At 42.8% G+C, this 18,169-nt stretch overlaps 1 protein-coding gene across 1 annotated transcript in view; it reads right to left on the reverse strand.

Moving 5' to 3' along the window:
- Positions 1 to 18,169, reverse strand: part of LOC134401373 (cadherin-18) — a 222,672-nt gene that overhangs the window by 121,191 nt on the left and 83,312 nt on the right. The window lies entirely within an intron of this gene.

Raw genomic sequence — 18,169 nt, forward strand, 5'->3', positions numbered from 1 at the left:
CAGTTGTAGTAATGAGATAGCTCACCAAACAAACACAAACACACACTCACACACACAATCCCTTCCTCCCAAGGCAAGTGTAAAGGGAAATATTTGCTTACTTCGAAGCCATGCCTTGTGTCTCTTACCCTTGTGTTTGTGTGTGTATGGATGACCCTGGAAAGGGGATAGTTTTGCTGAAGTATTCTCCTTTTATTTTGATGAGTTTATGCATAGTAATATGGTAGAACATTCACCTCACTGAATATGCAGCCCCCCAGAATTCCTTGTGCCTTTCTGGACTGCACACTATTGCTTGACTACATATTACTGCTCACCTCCAAAACAAACTCTTGAAGTGGGCAACTGTTGTTAGCCTCATTATGACTCCAGCTTAAAGAGCTGGTCTTTTCAATTTGTTTGTGAAACGTTAGAATGCCACAAGTGGGAGGGGCAATGAAGCCACTTTAGTGCAATAAATAAGCCAGAGGACAAAGTGTGTTTTGCAAATGAATGACGTTTGGATGCATTTGCCCATTGCTGAGAATTTACATGCACCCTTTCCCCCTAGAAAGCTTTCATACAGCAGGAAGTCATTTGTATATCCATTTGTAAGAATGTAAATATGTGTGTATGTATGCGGGAGGGGGGTCATTTGGGTTTTTCTAAAGGCAATTAAGAGCATCTTAATAATATTGGGAGCCGGGAAACATTCTAGTTTAGCTTTTGCAATTTCAGAGGAAATTTGCAGCTGGGCATTTTCCAGCCCAACTACCTTCCTGGAAGTCTCAGCCCAGAATTGGGCAGAACCTTGAAGAAAGAGGGGGACCTTATTGCCAGACCTTGTACTTATGGAACTTAAGGGAAGGCAGAGTACGCCAATAACCTTCCTGAGACTATCACCCTGGGAGACAACCAACTTCAGCGAGCTGCAAGTTCTGAGGAATGAAGGCAACCTGAGTGGTTGCCCCTACTCCCGACCCACCAAAATCATACTCAGGATGCTCAGTCCGAGCAGAAGCCCAAAACTCTGGCAGGACATTGTTGACCATCCCTGACTTGTACTCTTGAGAAGGAAGCTAGGGCTCTTCACACAATCTGTTTTGGAGCCTTGATGACAGGTCAGTAAGGGGTGGGGAAGCAGAGTCAAGTATAGAACTACTCTGCTGGGGCCTATCTAGTGCTAAACTGCTGTGCTCGCTGTGATTCCTTGCTTGACCACCACCTCCACCCCATCCACTATCCTGACTATCTGAACCACTGGACAGCTCCTTTGGAGACTTTTTGAGCCTTGAACAGGAAATTAACTGGGAAGAGGAGTTTCCCCTGAAATTTCTCGAAAGGCCATCACACATTTCCAATTTTGGGTAGCCTTACACTACATCTTTAATAGATGCACTTCTCTTCCCCAATGCACAGAAGTTTAAATTATTTAGTGGGCAATTAACATTCAAAATTATTCCCTTATGTGTTTTTAGAAGCTGCAGACTGGGCATTACATTCTCCATACTTAAATTTCTAAAAGAGAGAGGTCAAGGGCTCAAGGCTGTGTTGGAGATACATTCGGTGAAATGCAAGCCAAGATCCCTAAGACCAGATGTGTAATGACTGGCAGGCTGAGACTGCCCAGAACTATATCCCACAGAGGCTTATCCACATCTGTATTACTCATAAATATTGTTATGGGATTGCTACCTGATTGCTGAGAAGGAGTCTGAGTTTGGAAAGAGAAGGGTTAACAGGGCCGGAAAAATTGCTTAAAGTTCCTAAACCGTGAGTGGTCAAACTGCCAGAAACAACTGTGGCTAGGGAAATTTCAGATAAATGGCCAACAACAGATATGAAATAGCATGAGACACCTCTGGAAGGTGAGAGCCATTTTGTTGAAGAAGATTGGTCCAATTCTTCTCTTCCCCCTGCCCCCAACAGCTGAGAGAAAGGGCTGATTGAGATCTGTGAATGTAAGGAATAACAGTAGGAGAATTTTGGAACAGAGACTGACATGGGACAGTTGTTCTGCTGTTTTCAAGAGGGCTACACTAACTTTCTCCACACATGCTCAAATTCTATGTCTGTAAATATACTCAAATATTACATAAAAACCTTGTGTCTCCAATGATCTCTCCTCCAAACAAAATCAAACCCAGGTAAATACTGCCCTTGGAAACTCTTACTACTTGGGAAATTGGGGAGCCCATTCCAAAGCTGAGTTTGGGATTTTTTTTAAAAAAAAAAAGGTTCAGAAACTACACAAATCATTCTGAAGCCCTGGAAATAATCCACTTTAATTTGTTCCAAAAGACCTACTTTCCTTTGCAATCGATATGGGTGAATGTTTCTGCAAACACCAGCTCTGTATGTGGCTAAGTGAAGGAGGGCAAGGCAGGTCCAGGTCCACCATTAGGCAGAGCGAAGATGGGCGCCTCAGGCAGTTGGTTTGACAAAAATGGACGGGAAATAGTTAGCTATTTCATGTGTTGTTGTTGTTGTTGCTGCTGCTGCAGCAGATTTACTCCCAGACAGAAACATTTGTGGGATTTTCTGCCTAAGGTGCTAAAATTGCTTGACTGTTTTCCCCCCTGCCTCAAGCAGCAAAATATCTTAGGCTGGCCCTGACAACAGGGGAGGGAAGAGCAGAGAAGACCAGGTTTGCCCAATATATTCCTTCCTTTCCAGCTTGTTGTGTGTCTATCTTCATGGACGCCATTCCTCCGCTTAAGCAGGGGCAAGTGGCACAAACCATTGCTATTCATAGCAAGTGTAGGTTGCAGACATAGGGCATGCTCCAGTCGGAGGAGTGGAAGCCATTGGTTGACGTGCTGTGCTGTGCACCCAGCAGCATGGAAGCGTCCATACTCTGCTCTCAGACCACAAAGAGTAGGATGACCTCCTAAGAACCATAAATTAGTTGTCTCCCATCCCTACCTATTACTAAGGATGCTCGAGGAATTAAATCCATGTGCATTCCAACAAGAACTGACCTGCTCAGAAGCTCCTACGCTAATGTGTGGATCGGAACATAATTATCCATTGGCTTTCCTGCTTCCCAACTGTTCTGATGCAGTTCATGACTCAATAATAACAACAGAGTATTAAAATACATATCAAAATGCTTATTTTGAGAAAATATGTTTAAAAATGCATGTTTTGAGAGAAAGATGATTAAATACATATTTAATAGCACATTTTAATGTTGGTGTTTTTTTTTAATTCATATTAATGCAGAAACAGGATGGAATAGATTTCTGGGTGAGTACATGAAAAACTGACACAATTCCAGAAATAGAATGATTTGTCCATCTCTAACTATTGTTTTCAGATTCCATGCAAGCACGACACACCAAGTTCCTTCTTCCCCCTCCATTGGAATTTTGCAAAGATAGACACTCATGAAAAGCTGAAAATGGGAAGACTTCAATCTGCATCTCTGCAGACAAATCTTTAATGTTTAATGAGACAGTTTAATAATAAAAAAAGGCAAATGTCTGCTGAGAATGCAAATTTGTATGCATGACTTGCCATCCTTTTGGTGCACTGTTAAAATCTCAGATGGATCAATGTTGAACAGGCACTCTAAGGAGTGAAAATAAGGCAAAGCCTGATGAAGTTCCCAAGCGTCTGACTACCCATCCAAAACTGTTTTCTCAAAGGGATTCTCAGGGACTCCCACCACCACCTTAAAGCAAGTCAACGAGCTACAGCTTTAATTTTGTTTTATGCAGGTAATGAGTTCTGCTCACCAGAAAAACAATAAACAACACATGGAGACAACTTGAGTAATTTGATAGAAGTTCTGCATTTCCATTCTAGAAAACAACAGCTATCCTCCCTGTTCCTTTTAACTCAGCATGGGTAGCAGAAGGGTGGTCAGAATTAGAAATAAATAAGCATATCACGTGTGGATCTTATGCCTGTATTCCCTTTAACTAAATAAATAATAAAGAGGCTGCAGATGATTTTAAACCATAATGTTTTCTCATTGCAACACGATAGCTGCATTTCCATTTTTGAATCCATTAGCTATGAATTACATTAGCAGATATTTCTGGGGGGGAATATGCTTATTTCAGGCACATACCAATGCTCTTCAACCGCACATTTTAAAAGAGCCACACATTTTAAAACTCAGTCAAATGTGAGAAATCAGACATCTGATCTGCCCCACTCCACTCTGGTTTTGATAAACAAAATAATTTGGGCTAACAGCCAAATCTCCTAATCTTAAAAGCAGAACAGAACATATACCATAGGACCTGTTGCGAGGGATCTAGCTGTGAACACTGGAGGAAGCTTGAGGAATTGCTGCCAGAAGGAACTGTAAAGGAAGCTTCTGGGGTATGGTTATAAAACCTTGGGCTCACCTACAACAAGCAGGATATTCCACTATGAAAACGGTATATACAGTAAAAGTCCGGAGCCCATTAATGCTTTATAGCGGTGTTGAAGTGCACTGACAACTGTTGGGGCTCGTGACACAAACCATATACCACTTTCATACCACTTTAATCGTGTTATATCCTACTTCATGTAGATGTGTCATGGGCCCCAACAGTTGTCAGTGCACTTCAATACCGCTATAAAGCTGTAGTGTGGCTCCTACCCTTGTGTGTAGAAGGCTGAGTTGGTAGCCATTATGGATTCATGCCATCAACCTTGGATTACCTTTGGAGTTGGGTTGAAGACTTTTGTGCTGCCTTCATGACTATGTCCTTTATTGAGGACAGCAACCCAGTGGTTGTTTCCATCTTGCCTCTCCTGGGGCTCCACTGTCACCAGACAGGGAGTTGCCATGGTGACCAAGAAGCCTGTTCTAGGCTCAAGACCTGGGTTCCGGATGAGAGGAAATTCTCTCTCTGTTCCTGGGTGACGGGATGCGTCTGTACCTTGTGGACACACTGTCTAGCTCCTTCCTATCTCTCCTCTCTCCTCTCACACTATTGCCGTGCTCGTGCTCTTCGCTCCTCTGATGCCATGTTTCTCGCCTGCCCAAGGGTCTCTACTTCCCTTGCTCGGCTTCGTCCATTTTCTTCTGCTGCCCCTTACGCCTGGAACGCTCTTCCAGAACATTTGAGAACTACAAGTTCAACCTCAGCTTTTAAAGCTCAGCTAAAAACTTTTCTTTTTCCTAAAGCTTTTAAAACTTGATTTTGTTCTGACTTTATATTGTTAGTTTTACCCTACCCAGTGCCTGTTTACCGTACCCTGTGCCTGTTTGCATTCTCTTCCCCTCCTTATTGTTTTATTATGATTTTATTAGAATGTAAGCCTATGCAGCAGGGTCTTGCTATTTACTGTTTTACTCTGTACAGCACCATGTACATTGATGGTGCTATATAAATAAATAAATAAATAAATAAATAAATAATAATAATAATAATAATGGACATGAATGCCTCCTCTTTGGGGGCTACAGCTGATATGCCAATGAGGCATATGTGGGGGCCCGTGTCTGTGTGCCATTACATAGCTTTTGCCAGGCTTGGTGGGAGGCCGCTGCATAGGGCAGTTCAATTTTTGTTTGTTTTATTTTCTCCTCTTTTGCTGCTAATTTCATTTGGGCAAGATATTTTATTAGTAATTTACTGGCCCATGTGCTAATGGGTGGGCATAGTTACCAAGCGGGTTTCTCTTCTGTAAAATATTTGTGTTAAGAATAAAGCTTGTACTACTTAACTTTTAGCTGACAAGTCCAGTTGCTGCAGATGCTACTCATCCACGTACTTCTTTGTTTCTTGGTTAACAGCTGTGGGGAAGATGAGTTTGGCCTGGGGCCTCCAGTTGCTTACTCCTGTTCTAGCACCATTACAATATTGTGCTGGCAAAACAGTGCGGTCGTCGGAGTTTAGTTACTAAATATCAGTGGAATAAGTCTGTATGATGATTGGTTTTTTATTATTATTATTACCAATGTCATCAGACTAGATGCCACATGAGTGTTGCTGTGACAGATGCCCTTATTGGCAGGTTACGTGAGACTTTCATTGGGTCAGGGCAGCTTCAGAGATCAGGATACACAGGGCAGGACACAGATCCATGCATAAGTTGAAAGCTGCTCCGTTTGCTTCATATGAATTACCACAAGCCTCAGAGCCTTCTGTGAACACAAAGGGAATGCTCACCCTTCCCCAAACCACGAAGGAGCCCAAATTTCTTTATGCAAAGTGAATGGGATCTCACTTGCAAAGGCCCAGCATTAACCTTCTTTTAAAATAAATAAATAGGTATATCTTACACATAGACAGACATAATAAGAGTCAGTATGGTGTAGGGGTTAGAGTACTGGGACTCAGGATATCTGGGTTTTAGTTCCCACTGGGCCATGAATCTTACTGGGTGATTTTGAGCTAGTCATTGAATCTCAGCCTAACCTACCTCACAAGGTTGTTGTGCAGATAAAATAGAGAGGAGGACCATGTAAGATGTCTTAAGTTCCTCGCAAGAGGAAAGAAGGTGGAATGTAAATGTCATCACTGTCGTAGTAATAGCTGCAGTGATGATGATGATACAGTGCAACCCTACACATCTCTACTCAGAAGCAAGCCCCACTGAATTCAATGTGACTTACTCTCGGATTCGTATGCATAGGATTAGGAAGGGACAAGTGCTTTCAGCAGGCTTTTGGAACTATACTGGACCTGTGTTAATGTATTGGATCTCCCCTTTTAACCTGTTACAGCTTTTAAATTTTTTAACATGTTTTTAATTTTAGTGTAGGTTTAATTCAATTTTACTTTTGTAATTTATACTTATATGTTTTAATTGTACATGTTTTAATCTTGAGTCCCAGTACTGGGAAAAAGATGGGATAATAATAATAATAATAATAATAATAATAATAATAATAATAATAATAATAATAATTCCAAATTGTCCCCGCGTTATACGTGGGGCTGCCTTTGAAAACGGTCTGGAAACTTCAGCTGGTACAAAACAGGGCAGCCCGTATACTAACAGGGACTGGCCGGCGAGATCACATCACGCCAGTCCTTTTACAACTTCATTGGCTGCCAGTCCAGGTCCGGGCCCAATTCAAAGTGCTGATACTAACATACAAAGCCCTAAACGGCTTGGGGCCAGGTTATTTGAAGGAACGCCTCCTCCCATATGTACCTGCCCAAACTTTAAGATCATCCACAGGGGCCCTTCTCCGTGAGCCCCTGCCAAAGGAAGTGAGGCAGGTGGCTACTAGGAGGAGGGCTTTCTCTGCTGTGGCACCCCGGCTGTGGAACGAGCTCCCCAGAGAGGTCCGCCTGGCGCCTACACTGTATCCTTTTCATCGCCAGCTGAAGACCTTATTATTTTCTCAGTATTTTAACACCTAAATTTAAACTTTGCTGTTTTAATTCTGTATTTTAATCCTATATCAATTTCTGCTGTGTGGTTTTATCCTGGTTGTGCTTTTTATATTGTATTTTGTATTTGGGTTTTTAGATTGTTGGATGTTTTATTATGTTCTTAATGGTTTTCATTTTTGTGAACCGCCCAGAGAGCTTTGGCTATTGGGCGGTATAAATGTAATAAATAAATAAATAAATAAATAAATAAATAAATAAATAAATAAATTCACTCCTTTAAACTTGTGTAAAAGGAGACTTCACAGCTGACATTTATGGAATATGGGAAATACGTAATTTGGGTGAGAGAGGACAGCTCTTGGGCGCTCCTTGAGCTGCGTGGGTGCTCGAAGTGTGGGCCCGCGAAAGTACCACAGCCTGGCTATTTGGGTCCAGGGAGTGAACAAGGGGACATCCATCAGACTCCAGATCCAGTTGGATGCCTGCAACATCCCTTAATATCTGAGTTATCTCCTAGCATTGATCACAGATAATAGCAGCGATTCCTTTCCCTGTAAAGAGAGGTTTGGACACAAAGACTGGATGGAGAACCTCCATGAGCCACATTTGACCCATAGGCTGGAGGTTCACCATCCCTGCTTTAATCCCAGACTAGCTGCTGTGGGTTGCATTTTTCATACAATCCTTCACTAAAGCAGCAGCTAAAGCAGCAACTGAGTTCTGGAATGTTTAAAATTCTGAACCCAGACTAACTTAATTCTACACCATGAAAAAAAAATCTCATCTCTTTATATGTTATGTCATTGGAGAAGATTTGCATAATTCCCAATTATTGTGCAGAATGTAATCTGCAATTTTAAAAATGATTTTGCCTCATCTATTCTGGATTTCCAAATTACATGGGAGAAGTAACAACTTTGTATGCAGGGCAGTGAAGCAACACCTCTGCAGGGCGTCTCATTCAGAAGAACCATTGCCCACACATTTTCAAACATATTTTCATAGCCATAAGCAGTAGAAATAAGTTTAGAAAGTGAAAGAAAGAACATTCAAGTATCTGATTTCAGGGGAACATTTCCTGCTCTCTTGCAGCATCACAGCATACAAACAGCCTTGATAATAGGTGTAATCCACTGATTAAACCCATCCATATGCTTAAATGGAGGTTGCATGGCAGCCTCACAAAAACTTAGTTTAAATGAATAGAGAGTGTGCAGCAACTTTTTGGTTGGAGTGTCCCAATTCCTGACAAAGCTTTCATCAAAGCCAAGGAAGAAACACTCACTTTAATATTTCCTGTACATATTTTTGCTACGTGCAATAGTGAAGATTTTAACACCCTCGATATTACATCCAATTACAAAAATGCCCTCAAGGAATACTCACATACAATCTCTCTCTCTCAGGGTATGTGTGTTTCATACTGAAGAAAACAAATGAACTCAAGTCAATGTGGGAAAGATCGAGGACACATGGCAAAATAAAACACAAATCAGAATGGGAAAACGGTATATGTTGGTTGCAATTCTTTTCCATAAAGACCAATGGGAATTTCCCCCAATCTTTCACTGGTATTAGGATTTCATCTGAATTCACTGGAAAAAAACCAAGTACTAGCTGCATTAGTAGGCAATCAGGCATGCACAGAATATTTACCAAGCTGCAAACATGATGACCATTTCACCACTATACTTTCTTATAGTTATATTGTCAAATTGTGGCATGAATGGTAAATCTAGTGGGCTACAGGCCTAGAAGGGGTTACTTCATATCCTGAGCAAGTGGCTAGCTGCAGAGATGAATAAAACAATACTCACTTCCTTTAGACAGCAAAGGCAGTAAACAGGTAGCCCCTTAGACTATTAATGCAAGTGTATAGTTCAACTGTTTTTGCCTCTAATCTACTGAGCTGGCAAGCAGCCAGCAATGGAACACAGGAGTCCCAACAGGGTTTTCTGAGCCTGATATTTTTTTTTTAGTTTCCCCACCCATCCCATTTTAAGGTCGGATACCATGTTTGTTTGTTTATTTATTTATTTATTACATTTCTATACCGCCCAATAGCTGGAGCTCTCTGGGCGGTATATCACTCAGAGCTTTTCAAGGAAGAATTAAATAAAAATGTAACACACTGTGAAAGGGACAAAGGATGTGGAAAATGGACCAGCATGCATATGTTCTATGGGTATGCACAAAAACAGGTCAGAACCTGAGCATGTCCAAGCCCCCCTCTCACATGTGCTTATCACAAGGGATATCATGAGCACCCAACTGAGTCTGGAAGTATGATGGATTCCCACGGCTCCCCCTCCAGCCCAGACTCACCATGGAGGCTCCGGAAATTGCTCATTTCCATCTACTGTGTTAATGGCAGCTGTAGGGCGGAGTGCACAATTTTGGCAGGAAGGATGGACGATGGCCCAGCCTCAAAAGAAGCTTGTGCAGCCCGATGAACAGGGGTGGGTGGTAGCGGTCATGGGGTGAGCATCCCATGGGCACATGTGGGTGAGTTCACCCACCCTGTCAGGCCTGCTGTCAAATGAACAGAAACACCCTTTTTTCCTTTAAAAAAGCACACAGAGAGATGTGGAGAGTACAGAACGGTGGGGATCTCACAAGCTTTGTACACCTGTTGTGTCCACTATGTGTCCCTCTGTCTGCAGGCCTCAAGGCTGGCTCCAGATCTGAAGGAGGAGATCAGGCAACACCAATTTACCTGGTGGCAGTGGTGGGCATTTTCTCAGAATGCCCCAGATCATCCAGTGTAGTATCATTCTGCAGCATCGTGGGAAATTTAAAATGACAGGTCGCAAACCACCCGGCAGCAGATTCTGCAAGGGGCTGGTGTCCTAGCAGCTGTCCAAGGGTGCTGGGTGCTGATTTCAGGCCTGGCAGTCTGTAAAGCACAAGCAGGTGTATAACCCCAATGCCACTGCAGGCCTCAAGGCTGGCTCCAGATCTGAAGGAGGAGATCAGGCAACACCAATTTACCTGGTGGCAGTGGTGGGCATTTTCTCAGAATGCCCCAGATCATCCAGTGTAGTATCATTCTGCAGCATCGTGGGAAATTTAAAATGACAGGTCGCAAACCACCCGGCAGCAGATTCTGCAAGGGGCTGGTGTCCTAGCAGCTGTCCAAGGGTGCTGGGTGCTGATTTCAGGCCTGGCAGTCTGTAAAGCACAAGCAGGTGTATAACCCCAATGCCACTGCTGCCAAAAAGCATTTCTCCTCCTCCCCCGGCATAAAATCTACTGCTGCCTGCTCAAAATCTTGTTTATTGCCATGGGTGGCCAACTTGCATTATAGGTGGTACATTGCAAATTTAGCAAGAGTTTGTGGCACGCAGGAATAAAAGAAGCTGCCTTATATCATGTTAGACAATTAATCCATCCATTTTATTATCACTAGTGCTGCCAGGTCTGAGGAGACCCTGGGTAACTTGCCTGCTGGGGATTCTACCTCCCTCCACCCTCTCCACACTGCCTCCATGACATTCTGGTTTCTTGCAACTCCCCCCTCTCCTAAAAGAAAGAAAGAAAAAGAAGGAAGGGAAAGGAAGGGAAAGGAAAGGAAAGGAAAGGAAAGGAAAGGAAAGGAAAGGAAAGGAAGAAGAGAAATCTATTTATTTACTTCTGACCCCCTGGAAAGTGGGGGGAGGGGGGAAAGGGGTCCATGTTTCTTCAGTTTAACAAAGCATGCCTGATTTTGTTTCAGTTTGCAAATCACTTGGAAATGCCTCGTTCACAATTCCCCTACGTGAACACAAACAGGAGTGATTTCCAACTCCACCCCCCAAAAATGTTTGCAAATCTCCATGCCTGTGTTCGCGTTCTCAAAAGGCGTACTTGGAAAATGCACAACTTTCTCAAAATGCAAATCGTTTGAAAAATACACGGCTTCTGGAAAACGGACAACTTCCTCACAATCCGCAAGTGTTTAAACACCCATGCTTTAGTCTACTGGGAAAAGTTGTGCCAGTTTGGAAATCTGAGACGCTTTGCGTGACTTTCGTGTTCGAAAGCTTTTCATTTCATACAATTTCCTCATTTGCAAAAATAAATGACCAGCCATCGCGAACAGGCGTGCAAATCAAGATGAGATGAGCACTGAGCTGACGTCGGGAGAACCTGGGCGCGTTCGAACCTAACTTGCTCACTGATCCCTCCTGCTGATAAGCTGTGTGGAGTTTTAAAAGGAAGAAAGGGGGTAAACCCCTTTGCCCCTTTCCTGCCACCTGCCAGACAAGAGGCAGAAATCTTCCTGTGAAAACAGTTTTAAAAGGAATATAAAAGAACCTGCTTGATCCCTACACCCCACCTTACATCAGACAAAATGAAGGGATGAAATGGGACCCTCTTTCTTCCTTTTAAAAATCTTTACGCTGTTTGTTCCCACCACATTCCAATATAAATAGTGATTGATTGATTTTAATTGTATTTATTGATTTTAAATTTTCTGGGTGGGCATGCCAGCTACTTCATAGCAAAGCAGCTCCAATTAGCCACACCCACTATCTTTACTTCCCAGAGTGGATTGGGAAAAGAAAATGGCAGGAGTGACTGTAGAGCTTCGCAATGCAGCAGGAAACCCATCCTGCAAAAAGTAACAATACACAAAATAAGGAAGGGAAGAGGTTGCTGCTGTGATTCGGGAGCCCTCTTGGCTGCGAGCCTTAAAGACAGGTGCCTAGAGATCAACCCCTAATAGAAACCTGATATCTGCCCAGCTGGAATAGCTTGGAATGAAGGCATCACGTGCATGGCACGTGTGCCTTTGAATATAGGGAGGGGCTGGGACTATAAAAGCCCACCCGCCCGGATGCTGGCCTCTTTCAGCTCTGCTCCTACCCTCCCTCCCTTAATCTAGTATGAGATTAGCCATCGCTCCTTTTTGGAAGGAAGGCTGAGTAGAAATTTTCCTCCCTTAAAGGTTTTCCTGCTTCATACTGGAATTGCGAAGGCGGAGAGTGGATAAATAGGTAGATTGGTTTCAGGGATGTGTGGGAATTGGCAATATCAGAATAGGGACCGTGTGCACTGTGGCACCTTTTTGGTGATTGGCATATCTGGAGGACCTGCTCCTAAGGATCTGTGAGGCTCCCGTGTCAGGATATGGTTTGCCTTTGCAGACACTCCTGCCTCACCTACCCTGAGCTGTGAGGGACAGGGAGGGGGTGAAGTGAGGCGGTCTCCCCACACTTCCAGAGTGGCATATAAGAAAGGAGCTGGGTTTCTACCTGACCCCTGGCTTTGGAGACCCCTGGTTTTGGAGACCGCTGGCTTTGGAGACCCATTTTACCTGACCCATAAAGCCAGGCAAGAGGCCTGAGAAAGGACACATCGATTCCCGCACTTTCACATGCTGATCCAGGGAGGGGAGAACTACCCATGTTATTCAAATAAAGAGGCCCTAGTTTAACCCAAGTTCTGGAGTCCGTGTCTTTATTCTATGCTTCCTTTCCCACTTGCAACCGTTGCTCGGTATTGTCTAGAAGTTGACTGGCAGTAACTCACCAGGGTTTCAGAGAGACACACAGAGAGAGAGATCTTTCCCAGCTAAAGATGTGTAAGAAATTTATTTCAGTTCACTATTGACTAAGTTTTACTCAGTTCCTACCTCCTGGATTGAACATGGATTCCAATATAATCTGTCGTTGAAGTCTCTACATTTCTCAGCTGGCAATGTGATACACGGATCAAAAACAATATGTGTTCAGCAGCATGTGCACATTTGAAAAAAAAAGCACACAAAAATACCTACTTTTGAAAAATGCACATAAACACACTTTAACTGATGGGAGAAGAATGTGCATATTCCAAAGATGCACAGAACTGATGCGTCCATTTGGGAAAATACACACAAAATTCTGTAAAGATTTTCATGTAACCCTACCCACCCCAACCTGCACCAAAACCAAGATAGCAATCTGATACGACGAGACCACATTATGCCAGTCCTTTTCCAGCTTCATTGGCTGCCAGTCCAGGTCCGGGCCTGATTGAAAGTGCTGGTATTAACATTTAAAGCCCTAAATGGCTTGGGGCCAGGTTATCTGAAGGAACGCCTCCTCCCGTATGTACCTGCCCGGACCCTAAGGTCATCCTCAGGGGTCCTTCTCCGCGAGCCCCTGCCAAAGGAAGTGAGGCAGGTGTCTACCAGGAGGAGGGCCTTCTCTGCTGTGGCACCCTGGCTGTGGAATGAGCTCCCTAAGGAGGTTCGCTTGGCACCTACGTTAGGTGAAGACCTTTTTATTTTCCCAGCATTTTAACAGTCTATCAATAAATTTTAACTTGGTGTTTTAAATTTGTAATTTTGCATTGCTGCTGTTTTTATCTGGTTGAGCTTTTATATTGTATTTTATATTATGGTTTTATACTGTTGTTTTAAACTATGAATGTTTTTAATTTTTGTGAACCGCCCAGAGAGCTCCAGCTATTGGGCGGTATAGAAATGTAATAAATACGGACATGAAAACGGAATGGCCTCTGGGATGGAATTTGGAGAACTTTTATGACTGAGTTATATTTGTATGTATATCCCTATTCCCAACCCTATCTAGAGATGGAATCTGGGAACTTTTGCATGCAAAGCATGTGCTCTGCCAAGAGCATATGCACAGCTGGACTTCAGGCACCTTTGATCTGATCCAGTAGGACTCTTCTCATGTTCTCATATCAAACTATCCAAAAATTGAAAGCATGACCAAAATGGGAGTATGATTTCCCTCTGAATGCAAACTTTTGAGTAGAATTGCAACCAGTTTGCATCCACAGGGGTAGAACAGGCTAGAAACCCAATAAATGAAATCTACATTTTGATCTCATTTATCATAAAATAACCTGTGCAAAGTTTTTTATTGTTAACTTTCAACTGATATGTCAAGCTGTGTAACGCCTGTAAAGCAACTCTGAAACAAACTAATGCCAACATTCCGTTCTGTATCTTTTCTCTTACCAAAGAGAAAGAAAACTCCAGAAAATGATGCCTTTGGAGCAATACCGCAAGAAAAAGAACAAGTGACCCACTGCCGATAAAAAGCAGAAAGAAGCGGTTACATTACAGACTCTTGATTTCGAGAATGAGATTGATCTGCTCTTCAACAACCTCCTTACTAATCAGATAATGACTGGCTCAAAAGGCAGATGGAATCATGAATGAAATTAAAAAAGAAGGATAGGGCTTAAAAAAGAAAGACACCCCCCCCAATAAAAACCCCAGGCTACAGCTTTTCATAAGGTGTTCCTTTGGAAGTCAAGATTTTCAGATGACCTGCATGGCGCATTGATCTTTAAGTAATGTTTCTAGTGTGGCACATCTTCCCTGTGAACTGAGCAATGAGAAATAACAGGAAATAAGGATAACAAGTGGGACCTGCAACAATGCATTGCAGTATGACGTCCTCCTGTTTAGGATGCCAGACACTCCATTGCATTCCCATTTCCCCAATTGGCTTTCTGATCTGCCTCCATCAGCAGCCAGTCAGCATTCCATGCCCACTGAGCATCCTCAGTCCTCATTTGACAAGGGGACGGGGTTGTTCACTTAGGTTTCCCCCCACTAAAAATCTTTTGTACTTCTGCAAACCTCTGTGTTCTTTTTAGAATGCATTTAGCAACCTCTTGCATGTGGGTGGTGCCGTTCTGGCTACATAAGGACAGACACATGGAGGATTGTGATCTTTATTCCTATATATAATAAGAGGAACATTTAATTTGGGGAGTTGCATCATCTGTGTTGTTTAGAGCCTACAGAGGCCACCCTAACTTGTGACTCCTCCCCAAAGAACTGCGACCCTCCAACACTGTGTGCTGTTAAGCACTTCAGAGCCTTCCCTTTTTTGAAGTCCCATTCAGAAACAACAGAAGGTTTTCAAGCTCCCAGTGAGCTGCCATACCTGCTCCCCCCCCCCCGATACATTATACATGTCCTAACAAAAAATTGTTGGCTTTCCTCCAAATTCTTTAGATGTTTCGCCAGAGCAGGACCATCCAAGCTGCTTGAAAACCTGGGAACTGCTGCCAGTCAGAGTGTCCACAATACTAGGCTTCATGGACCAATGGCCTGACTTTGTATAAATCAGCTTCCTGTGTTCCTAGCATCCCCCCATCTCAAACAACAATATGGTGAAACTACAGAGCCAGGATAAAATACCCTGAGTGCGATGATGCACCAGAGCTGACGCATCTTGTTACTGGGTACCCGTGTTGCATTCAAGTAAGTTGCAGCTTAGAAGGTCCTTTGTATGTGTGTGCCTCATCCTTCTTTCTGTTTCTGTTGATGTTACAGAAAGATTTTTACATAGTTTTATGCCTACAAAAGAATAACAGAGTCAACTAACTGTTCAGTCTTTGTTCCGTAGGAGGAAACGCACGTATCATTTCAAGACTATCAGGTAAATTTTAGGAAAAAATACAAGTAATCCTATGTAGAATAACTGTTAATCGGTTTTCAATGTTTTATTCTTTTCAAAAGATGGATGCAATCCAGACAATCTATCTGCATATCCCTTTGATGCCAATAAAAGAGTTAAAAACACACTTATTTCTGTCTCAAAGGCATTATAACGCTTAACCTGACTTGTAGGTATAATCCTGTTGTATTAACCACTTTTCAGCCTAATTTATTTACATGGGAGAGTTACGCACATGCTGAAATCTCACCCAGATAAAAGCTCAATATGTTCTGGAGCTGTTCTAACTTCCCACCCTCTTCACTCTCTTTTTTGAAATCTGACTATATTCCATCTTTAAAAAGTTAAAACTGTGTCACTGAACCTGGTTGCTACTGTCATGAATTGTCACAGCACCAAAGAAGAGCTATGGATTTGCATGCATTTCAAATTTCAAACAAACTGAAGAACAAAAACCCAACCTACCAATTGGCAAGACTAGTAAATAGCTTCAATGTTGACTTGATACCATTAGATGATCCTATCTTTGGCATATCATTCATAGGATTGCAACCTGGAGAATGTATGCCCCAGTACTCACAGTTTATTCACAAATTTTACTATTCACAGAAAGTAGTCCTGTTAGTTCCAGGAACTCAACAGTCAACAATGATCTCTCTCACACCATTTCCAGAAAACCTCCTTCTAAGAGAGTTGTGTTGAGAAACTATCTCTCTTTAGAGTAGATGCAAATATTTGGAAAGCAGGCCATTTAATTATTCATTCCAAACACAGAACAAATGACTCCCATCACTATTTATTAACGGCTCTTTCTGAAAGATGATAGGAACAGTTCTGCTATGAAAAAAAGAGGGGAGAATCAATTAGACTAATGAGGTAGACAGCAAATGGGGAAAAAAACAAAAAACAAAAACTAAGCCGAACAGCAAGGTGACCTGAATTTCAACTTTTGGTGGAACTTTATTTCCTCTCTGGCCTTAGCTAGACCTAAGGTTTATCCCGGGATCGTCCCGGGGTCATCCCTGTTCATGTAAATGACACACAGGGGATCCCGGGAGCAGGCAGGGACGATCCCGGGATAAACCTTAGGTCTAGCTAAGGCCTCTGTCAGCTCTACATGCCTGCGATATGGTGAGTTTCAAACAACTGAGACTGGAAACAGCCCATCCTGTCTTCTTTTCCTATCTGCATCTGTGTGTAACTTACCAGATGTTTCAAGTTAAGGTAGGCCTCTGGAGGCCGGAACCTGGAGCCTATTCCCTTTGTTCATTATAGCAGCTGGCCAAAGGAGAGTGCACTTAGGTGCCACTACTGAAGATGGCCAGAAGGTGGTACTGCAACTACTACCTAAGGCAATAAAAGGAGCCAATAGGTTTATAAAGCTCCTTACTGCCCTGGCCCCTTACCCTGAGTCATTCATCTTTTGATACTGTCCCTACTGCTTTTTTTGCTGAACTGCTCCCTGCCTTGCAGTTCCTTGCTTGCAGGCTGACCAAACTACCTATCCGCCTGCCAGCCCGCTTACCTGCAAACCTCCTCTCTTTGCATCGTTCTCCTCCTGCAGCCCACCAGCCTTGACTTTCTGTTCCACAAGCACCATTCTATTGCAAGTCAATAGCAGCAGCAATCATATACTTAGTGAGACGGTTGATCAGTCTTAGATGACCGGATAACATCTCTGCCAAACATCCCCTTTCTCTAAACAGCATCAACAAAATAAAATAAAAACCTGCAGACAGATCTAAGAACATCAGAAATGATCTTCTGAAACTTCAATGGATTAACTGAATCAAATCATCAACTAAACATTGCAACCACAATGCCCATACCTATGAAGTTATATACTGAAGCATATGACTCCACAGAATTATGTAACTTAGGATCATCTACCTGCAAAGCATGTGCTTATCAATGAGCTATGGGCCTACCTGGAGGGATCAGAACCTGCAAATGCTGACTCTAAAGCCAGCCTCTTTTTCTCTCTGAGCGATGCAAGCTGAGCCCTCCTCTCTTTGAAAAGCCAGACATGATCACTCCTTTCACTACTGGCTTAGCAGCAGAACCTGCAAGCATGCAGAGTAAAGTTCCAGGGCTCATTTCTCCAAGGAGATCTGCTGTGTGCCTAAAATAGCTTTCCCTTTCCTCCCTGTTGCTGACTGCTAGATTCAGTCTGCTATGAAGGAAGCACAGCATGTGCAGCTGCTTTATACTGAGACAGATCATTGGTTAATCTAGCTTAGTACTATCTACCCTGATTGGCAGCTGCTCTTCAAGGCCTGGTGCTCTTTGTCAGTCCTGCTATCTAATCCTTACTTTCAACTGGAGATGCCAGAGACCAAGGGTACAGCAAAATGTTTAAGGAGGGGAGGGAGACTCCAATGGTCTTGTTCAGACATGTTAAACCATGATGGTTAAGTATTTTGAGCTAAACATTATGGCTTAGTGTGTCAGGCGAACCATTTCTTTATTTATTTATTACATTTA

Source organism: Elgaria multicarinata, chromosome 7, assembly GCF_023053635.1.
Source record: "Elgaria multicarinata webbii isolate HBS135686 ecotype San Diego chromosome 7, rElgMul1.1.pri, whole genome shotgun sequence".
In the NCBI taxonomy this organism is placed as follows: Eukaryota; Metazoa; Chordata; class Lepidosauria; order Squamata; family Anguidae; genus Elgaria; species Elgaria multicarinata.